Raw genomic sequence first — 9638 nt, 5'->3', positions numbered from 1 at the left:
AGGGACATGTTTCGGTTAGAACGCGATGATCGGTATAAAACTTGGTATACATATACAGGACTAAGAACTGAACACTGTATGATAAGTCATTCCCGTGTAAAACTCGTTTTCCGCCGACAACGCCAACTATCCTTCGAAACACTAGCAGTTAAATTCCTCGTTATAGGTGCTGAGTGATGATCAGTCTGGCGGCCAGTGTGTCGTAGTAAGCTCGAATTAGTGTTAGGTCAGTGTGGAAAAAATGGGGCGGGCTGCTGGCATTAACCTCCTTCATGTAAGTGAATTGTCAAAAGACAAACTAAGGCGCAGATTTAAGAATCAAATATCAGTTGGAGCAGGAGATGAGTGATTTGCAACACTTTGATGCAATTTAATTATCAATGAGTACGAAAATGAATTAGAAATGATCATACTCGTCAGAGATGATAAAGAAAACTGGGCCATATGCAGAGTCCTTCTGGCTTGTGATTAGTACCATACTAAAGCATTCGACTTATATATGCTTCCTTCAGATATCGGGCGTTTAGCATGACGCTAATCATTTGTCACAACGACTTTGCAGAAGGCGGATTGAATTTCTAAATGTTATAAACAAATTAGGTTGGGTAACTGCCAGAACACTGATACCCCACCATTTTGTCAACACTTGCGTTTAACCCTTAGGAGATCTTGGCTTTTTGGGCTATTTTTGAAACTTTCAGTCAAGCAGCTACTGCATCGTCACTATTTATCCTAGGATCATGGTTCATACCTCATTCTCTTCAGAATAGAGCTTGCTTTCAAATGGTACCACTTGCATGCTCATACCATATACCAGAAGCGAGAAAAAAATTGTCAAATTGAAAATTTCGGAAGGAAAAAAAATTTCCTCGAACTTTGGCCCCCCTGGACCCCCCCCTGTGAGATCGTAGCCATCTAAAAAAATCTGATAAATAGTACTTGCTACTCTTAATGTGTGTTCCAAATTTCAAGTTTCTATCTTGAATAGTAAGGGAGAGAGAATTTTTATCAAAAATTCCCACAATGCCCCAAATCACCATAAAACACTATGATCTCAGGGAAAAAAATTCCTGAGACATCCCTAATTACCCTAGGACTATAATCCGCCAATCATTCTCTTCAGAATAGAACTGTCTTTCAGGCGGTACCATTTACATGTCTCCATCATGTATCTAAGGCGGGAAATTCCTGGAAAAAGGGATTTTTTGTGGCAAAATTTCCCTTTTCTCAACTTTTGCCCCTCTGGACCCCCCCTGTTTTTACGCAGAAATCGAAAAGAAAACTTCATATAAATACTACTCGGTGGACTGAATGTTTGTGCAAAATTTCAATCATCTACGTGAAAAAATAGGCCCGCCAGAAAAAATTTCAGAACCATGCCTTACTTTTACCCTATACTGAAGTATATTTGGATAAAAATTCACTGAGACGGCCCTAATTACCCTAGAATAATAATTTGACCGTCATTCTCTTCAGAATGGAACGGCCTTTCAGACGGTATGACTCACGTGGTCCTATCGTGTAAATGAGGCGGGAAAATGACGACAAACGGAATTTTTGGGGTAAAAATATCCTTTTTTAACCCTTTGTCCCTCTGGTTCCCCCCTGTTTTAACACTGACATCGGAACAAAAAATCTGGTAAATACTACTCTGTGGACTGAATGTTTGTGCAAAATTTCAATCTCCTACGTTCAAAAATAAGCCCGCCAAAGATACATATACCGACAATGCCCCATTTTTCCCCATATAGAAGTATATTTTTCAAAAAATCCCTGCGACATCCCTAATTACCCTAAAATAATTATTCGACCGTCATTCTCTTCAGAATGGAACGGCCTTTCAGACGGTATGACTCACGTGGTCCTATCATGTAAATGAGGCGGGAAAATGACGACAAACGGAATTTTTGGGGTAAAAATATCCCTTTTTTTACCCTTTTGCCCCTCTGGTCCCCCCTTGTTTTAGCACTGACATCTAAACGAAAAATCTGGTAAATACTACTCGGTGGACTGAATGTTTGTGCAAAACTTCAATCTTCTACGTTCAAAAATAAGCCCGTCAAAAATAATGAAAATAGGCTTAAAAAGGGAAAAAATACATTTTAAGATTATGACGTCATCACCTCCCATGTCTGGACGCAGGACGGTCTGAAACCATACGTAATGCCTTCTACAATGTCTCTGGACTTGAAAAACAAAAAAAAAAAAAAACAAGCGGACAAAAAGCTCAAATAGAAGAGAAATAACGCAATGTACCATGAAAAACGCGTATGGTACAAAATGTACCATAAGATCCCCAAAGGGTTAAATATGTATGTTCACAATATTTGCATGTCTTTCCTTTTTTTTTAAATTTTGCATGTAACATTGTCAAACACGACTTTTCTTCCTGCCTATTTCTCGAAATTCCATGCGTGAATTCACATGTAAGTTCGAGTACCTCTTCAGAAATTCGAGTCAGAGAGAGGAGACAGACTGACGTCTATTAAAAACGGCAAAATTTGATGCAAATATCTTAGAACTGTTATATATATACAGGGTGTCCGAGAAGTCCTTCCCTGATTACAGAAATTGATAACTCAGGCTAGAAATAAGACAGAAATATGAAACTGGTGTAGAATTGTTTACAAACTATAAAAGTTTTGGTCACATCAGTACACTTCCACATGAGCACCCTTGGTAGCACGTAGCACATCTAGGCGATATTCAATTTCCATCCACACATTAGCCAACATCACTGGAGGGATCGATGCAACGACTATGGTTATTCGTTGCTGCAGGGTTTCAAGATCTGGTGCACGTGTTCGGTAGACCTCATCCTTAACATAACCCCATAAAAAGAAGTCTAATGGGGTTATGTCAGGAGAGCGTGGAGGCCAAGCTGTTGGTCCATCACGACCAATCCGTCGCCCAGGAAATGCCCTATCGAGATAGGCACGGACGTCCAAACCCCAATGAGGTGGTGCACCGTCTTGCTGAAAAACGACATCGGGGGAAGAACAGCATACAGCTGAACATATCCAGGTACACTGCAGATGTGATGGTATCCTCAGCGAAGAAGAATGGCCTGATAATTCGATCGTGCAATAACGCGCACCAAACATTCACCTTTGGACTGCTTCTGGTGAACTCCCTGACCTCCCTGGGGGGTTCTGAACCCCAAATGCGTATCGTCATCCGCAAAAAAAAGTTCGCATATACTGTAACTTCCACATTTTCATTAATAACTCGCTCTTCTGACTATATTATCGCTTCTTTGTGCTTTCCTTAACAAAGCAGTGTAATAATGCATAATTATTTATTATTTTATAGAAAAAATAAAGCAAAATAAGAAAATTATAAGCAAAAAACCTTTTAATCTTATGAAACCTTAGTGTGTCAAATAATTACACGAAGAATATCCCGTGGGAAAAAAGAGGGAAAATGACACAGGTATTAGGAAACACTCACTAACATGTGAAGCTAATGAACAGAAACATGAACTGAAGAGTCAACTACGTATTTCTGCGTTTAATATGCAATTCACACTTCATGCACAGTTCCAATATGCAAAATCAGTCAATATCTTCAGTTGAAATTACTGATATAGGGAGAAAATGACTATTTAAAACTTCAGGTGTGAACGTGCGCTTGGAGCGATATATGAGCCTTATTACAACATACTTTTTCATGAATTGTCTCGGTGGTCAAGCGTGTTTAGTAGTGTTCTTGAAAGTCTAGCATCGGAGGACCACAGTTCGAATCTGTCTTCCGGCAGTTTAGATTTTTCTCAACATATGGAAACATTTCTTTAAATATAAAGTTCTGCTTTGAAGTGCTTGAAAAAAAAATCAGATGAACTATCACGTTTCAAAGCCTGTTACATTTTTCACCCTGTCATCATTTATATACGAAGACGCTAAAATGAGGAACGTTAATATTGTTATAATGGGAACAACTTTCTGATTTGAATACCAACCTTAAATCACACGTCCAAAATGAAAATTATTCATGTTCTGATACCTATTGTAATATACAGGTGTGTATATATAAAGAAAGAAAGAGAGAGAGAGAAAGTATGTGAGAGAGATAGAAAACAATATATGCTGTTATTTTAATTACAACGTAAAAAGTTATTGCAATTCATAATCTGGATTTTTACAAAGCGATTTCAACGCTTGAAGCGACTTAATATTCATAAAGCATCTTTTTCTTGAAGCGTCGCAAATAGTCCAATGCTTTGTAGTATGTGCCAAACAAATAAATGCATGTTTTTTACAGGATAGTATCGTCTACCTTTTGCTTCAATTGATGGTATAAAATAATGTTGAGTTGATTTTAACATCCCTTTCAGCATCGAGGCTATATGAGATGTTTACCTACTGATTATCGTGAAATCCGAACCACATGAGCTCACACCGGGAATCGAACCGGGTCTCTTACGTCAAAGGTGTATGCTAACCGCTTAGCTACGAAGGAACTCGGTATGAAACTAGAATAGCACACATTACCCCATATTATTTCACCGAAAGATTTCTGTTTTATGATCAGTTAAAATGGTATTTCTGGACACCGTAGCGAAAAATGTATTTGCTTTTTCAAGTAGTGTACGAAAAATACAAAGAATAAACACAGTAGAAACGAAACCAAGAAATGAATTCAAAGTAAGGTGCTTTGCCTCTCTCGAATAAATCACTCAATGTATTGCAAGTGCATATCTCGTGCATTTCCAGTAGAATTATTAAAACGCGCTGGCTTTATAACTTGGCTGTGTGGTCTAGTGGCTACCATGTGTGTCTGTGGTGTACAGGGTACCGGGTTTGATTCCCGGTGGGAGAACTTTTGGAATTTTAAATGTTCTCGACGTGTCTGTGTTTGTGTCCCTATCATTCAAGGTTACTGTAAAACGTGTATAACCCAGTAGGAAATATACAGAAATTACTGATAAGGGGAAAGCAGACTTTGGTAAGTGAACTTCGGGGCCGCCTTTCGCGACGTAAATTAAGAAGAAAATAAGTGGGTTTAGCGAGGCGATCGAAATTACAGTAATGATTGACGGTTCGGTGCCCAGTCCGGTTTTCTTTCAATATAAGGATATTTTATTTTTTCTAAATACAACGTTACATTTTTAACATTTGAATTGGTTATAAAAACAAAATCAGATAAACTGTTAGCTTTCAAACCTCTGTCACTTTTATTCACCATCTGTTTGTATACGAAGATGACGCTATGGAAATGCTAGCACTACCAAAGTTCAAATAGATTTCTAAGTTAATATCAAATTGGAAACACACGCCCAAAATGAGAATATATGTTTCTGCTTTATATGTATAGTTCAATTATACCAAACAAAATCCTCTATCCCCATTCCCTTTGGCGGTAGGGGTAACTTTAAAATTTTAAAGTGGGACCCCCATTTCTTATTGGACATTTCGATTCTCCAGAGAAAAGTGACTGATTTCACCCAGAATTGAAAACAATTCCTTCACGGATGGCACTTCAATCGATACGGGAAAAGGAGGGGTAGCAAAACGTTATCAAAATGTTTTTTGTCAGATCCGTGCTCTGTGGTCATACAGTTAGCATACTGGACTGCATAGTCAGAGATCCTGATTTCAATTCCTAGTAACCCTAGGGGAACACCAAATGAGTACATAACAAGTAGTGACTATTTTCATGAATATATGCATCATATAAAAATAGCTTAAAGTTTGATACTAAGATATTATTATTATTATTATTATTATTATTATTATTATTATTATTATTATTATTATTATTATTATTATTATTATTATGTTACATATTACTTGAGCTTATAATTAGGAAGACCTAGGCGCAGATGGGAGGACAATATTAAGATGGATCTCGCAGAAATAGGAATACAAAGTAGAAACTGGATCCAGTTAGCTAAGGATAGAAGGCAGTGGAGAGCTTTTGTGAATGCGGCATTGAACCTCCGGGTTCCATAGGCCATAGAATTAGTTAGTTAGTTAGGATGGTAAGTGTGCCTAAAGTCAGCCGTCTCCAGTAGTCAGCCATTTTTCAGTAAAAGGCATATTAAATAAACATACAGTAGCTTGTTATCAAACAAATAATCAACTACAACTAAAATCAGAGCTCCAGTATTCAACCTCATTTGTTCTGGCCTGGTGTGACTTCTCGTGGTAGAAAAGAAAAATTATCATTTGAGGTCTGCTGATGCAAGTGAGCAAAGTGCGCATTTTGTTAATAAAAAAATAAGGAAGAAGCTTTACTTGAAATTTAAGTTAAAATTATATTATTGTAAAATAGTACGAGTTATTGCTTTCTTCTATGCATGAATGTATCGTAGCTTATTAAAAAATCGTGGTTTATGATACAAAACAAGATATTGCGTAGAAATAAGGGGGCTGACTACAAGTTGCATTTTTGATAACGTTTTCCGGTAGTCAGCCATTAGGGACGGCTACTGGATACATATACTCCAGTAGTCATTCACTTATCATTCATTCAATTTAAATGACACATGACATACAACTAAGACACTTAACTAATACGTAGAAGACTTTTCTAACGATTTAATGAAAAAGTAACTGTTATGATGTCACTAATTGCATCATACAAGTATAATACAGTTATAAAGTACGGGACAAAATTAAACGATCGAAAATGCCATTAAAACTTATGACGATGTTGGTCGTTTATTTTTGTCCCGTACTTTAATATCAGTCTGGTATTGTAACCATTTCAATTCTTGTATTTTTCTAGAACTGAGGGAAAAAAGGTTAAGGATTTATGGCTGGTCTGAATTATTTCTCTAAAATTTAAAAAGGACAGGTAATGAGTATTTATTTTACCCTAATCAAGGGCGCCGATTTCCCTGTAAATTTGGGGGTCATTCGGATGCGGAATGTTAGGATTTTAAGACAAATTGCATTCAAATTATGCCAAATATTGTATATTCATAAATACAATAGGGGGCCAACAAAAGCTTTGGGGCCCGGGCCCCCCGGCCCTAGCAGGATCGACGCCCTTGACCCTGATCATAGCTTAGTCTTTTAATCTAAGGTAGCTATGAGGAAGTAAGGGTTATCAATATCTAATTGATTTATTTTTTTAAATTACTTCGCACAATGTCGCGTTTCTGCACGTTTTTAATTCCAAGGCTGCAATTGCTCTTCTACTATTATTATTATTATTATTATTATTATTATTATTATTATTATTATTATTATTATTATTATTATTATTATTATTATTATCTGTTCTTATCTGCTCTGTTCCTAGAGTTGCCTGATTGCCAAAACAATACAGATTAATCATAAATATTTACTTTCTAACTCACTGTTAGCGTGAGGAAAATATGTCTAACAGTTTAAGAACGCGTGACTTAGCGTTGCTTTCAACCAGTCCAAAGACATCTACTGGAATAGACTCAGTGTCAGATGTTTTGCAATCAGGTGCGTTGAGGATACTCTATCCAAAGAGTCTTCTTATTCTACACTAATGAACACATATAAGGCTATTGTTCTGTCCGAAGAGGATCGATTTGCTATCAGTAGATACTTGCTAGTGAAATGTTCGATATCTTAGTCCTGGAACATACCAAATTTAGCAACTGGCCGTCTAGAGCCTACAAATATAGCTTCGATATAAGAAATAGACGTTACGTCTGACTCAAACCAGGTAAACAACATATAAGTTATGGCATCTTGTACTGAAGCGACGCAAGGTGAAAGGTCTGCTTCTGTTTCTACAGTCAGTAGAGCCAGAAATAACTCCATATGATCTCAGAAGAAATTCAAAGAAAACCTTCGTAAAATACTTCCATATCATCTGGCTTTGATTATCATCTTTTCTGGCTAGCTCCAATCAAAAACAAAACTACCAAACATGTGCCCAGAGAAAAAGTTCAAAGTGCAGTATCCTCCCAAGCATGGAGAAATTATCAGATGGTAAAGAATGAAAAGAAAAGAAAACTAGAAGAGGAACGTCTAAAATGAAAAAGGGAGAGAATACAAAAGAAAGGAAAATTTTTAAGTCAAACAAAAAGAAAAGGACTGTCAAGCCAAGTAGCACTAGTAGTTAAAAAGACGAGACGCAAGAAGTGGTTGAAATGCCGTCTAAGGCCTGAAGAAGAATTCATAAGTGATATTGAGAACGATACACTTAAATATATTGGGTGTCACTTTTGTGATCACTGGTACCACTTAAAATGCACGTGCCTCAGTGAATTATCGTACGAGGAACCTGCTAAACAAGTGCTTATGTGTCCTGAATGTGCTTAATGAACTTCATATTAAAGGGTTAATGTCATAGCTAAATATAAATATCAATGTAAATATAAATAGGCCTATATATTAGTTTTAAATAGGCTAGTCTAGGCCGAGGCACATTTTTCTTAGTTTATGGTAAATATCATACAAGAAGTCTTTTTTCCTGTATCGCAATATATTTTCCACCAGGCCTGCTTCTAGCCACAGAGGTTTGGGGGGGCATAGATATGTTAGGGGGGGCAAGTCATTAAAAATCTCTTACACATATCTAAATTGTGTTTTTTGTGTTGAGGTCTGGAGGGGCCACGAAAAGTTTAGAAGGGCCAGGCCCCCTAGCTCCCTCTAGTTGCGGGTCTGTTTACCACGTAGTTTTTCTTTGTAGGAACTCTGAGTGCAATATATTTGTACCTTAATTTGCTACTGAGGAATTGATCTCTAAAATTCCATTAAAAAAGTCAATTCTATAGTGTGGCTGAGTACTGGTTAAAGTAATGGCTGACCTTTGGTTTTCATAGGCCGACTACTGTTTTTTTTTTCAGGGTTTCTGGTATTTTCTTTTTCCTGTATAATTATTTATAAAAGATTTCCTATGCGAGCTACACAAACGTAAAATTTAAACACTGTTCTTTCTAATGACATATGCAGTAAAAGTTATTAGTTAAAAATGATTTTTTTATACTTTAACAAAGTTGAAAATCTCCTTAAATGGTCGACTACTGGCACATTTACCCAATTACTTGAGATGCAAACTATAGTTGCAATTTTTTGAAGGAATGTTGCCTAACAGGAAAGTAGAACTTTACATATGGTTTTGTCTGTGAAACATATGCTTGTTTAGTTTTATTTGAAAGTGTTAATTTTGCCAAAAATATTGAACGTTGGAAAACCGCAATAGCATTTCCTTATACGGGCCAAAAAAAAAAGAGAGCTGATATTTCTAAAGGAGGCAATCGTAATAAAAACGGATAGGAGATAAACATAAATCGAAAATGTTATGTTGAAAACATTTTCATTGATTTTGTCTTCTGCCTCAGGCACTGACAAGGTCAGACAAATATTGTCTATTACGTTTAAAATTGCCTAAAGGAAAGTTGAACAGAATACCACAGATCTTATCACTCAGTAATCAGTTGTGAAGTGCTCCCTTGTAGTCAAACAAGCATGTCCAGAAGGCTCCAGGCAGTCATCGATGTAGAAGGTCATTGGACCTCCTATTAGACACATATATAAACAGCCTTTTCAGGGCTACGTATTCCCTTCCATTCTTTTTTTTTTTTTGAATGCCAATGAAAATGTATTACGTCACTTTCACCGTCACTTTCAATGAAAATGAAAAAAAACAACATAATAGCAGTGGACAAGACTCGATCGTGCGAACTTGTGTATTGTAATCTCTCACTT

Source organism: Thermobia domestica, chromosome 18, assembly GCF_964235325.1.
Source record: "Thermobia domestica chromosome 18, izTheDome1.hap1.1, whole genome shotgun sequence".
Classification (NCBI taxonomy): Eukaryota; Metazoa; Arthropoda; class Insecta; order Zygentoma; family Lepismatidae; genus Thermobia; species Thermobia domestica.
The sequence above is the reverse complement of the archived record's forward strand: the minus strand, read 5'-3'. Positions refer to the sequence as shown.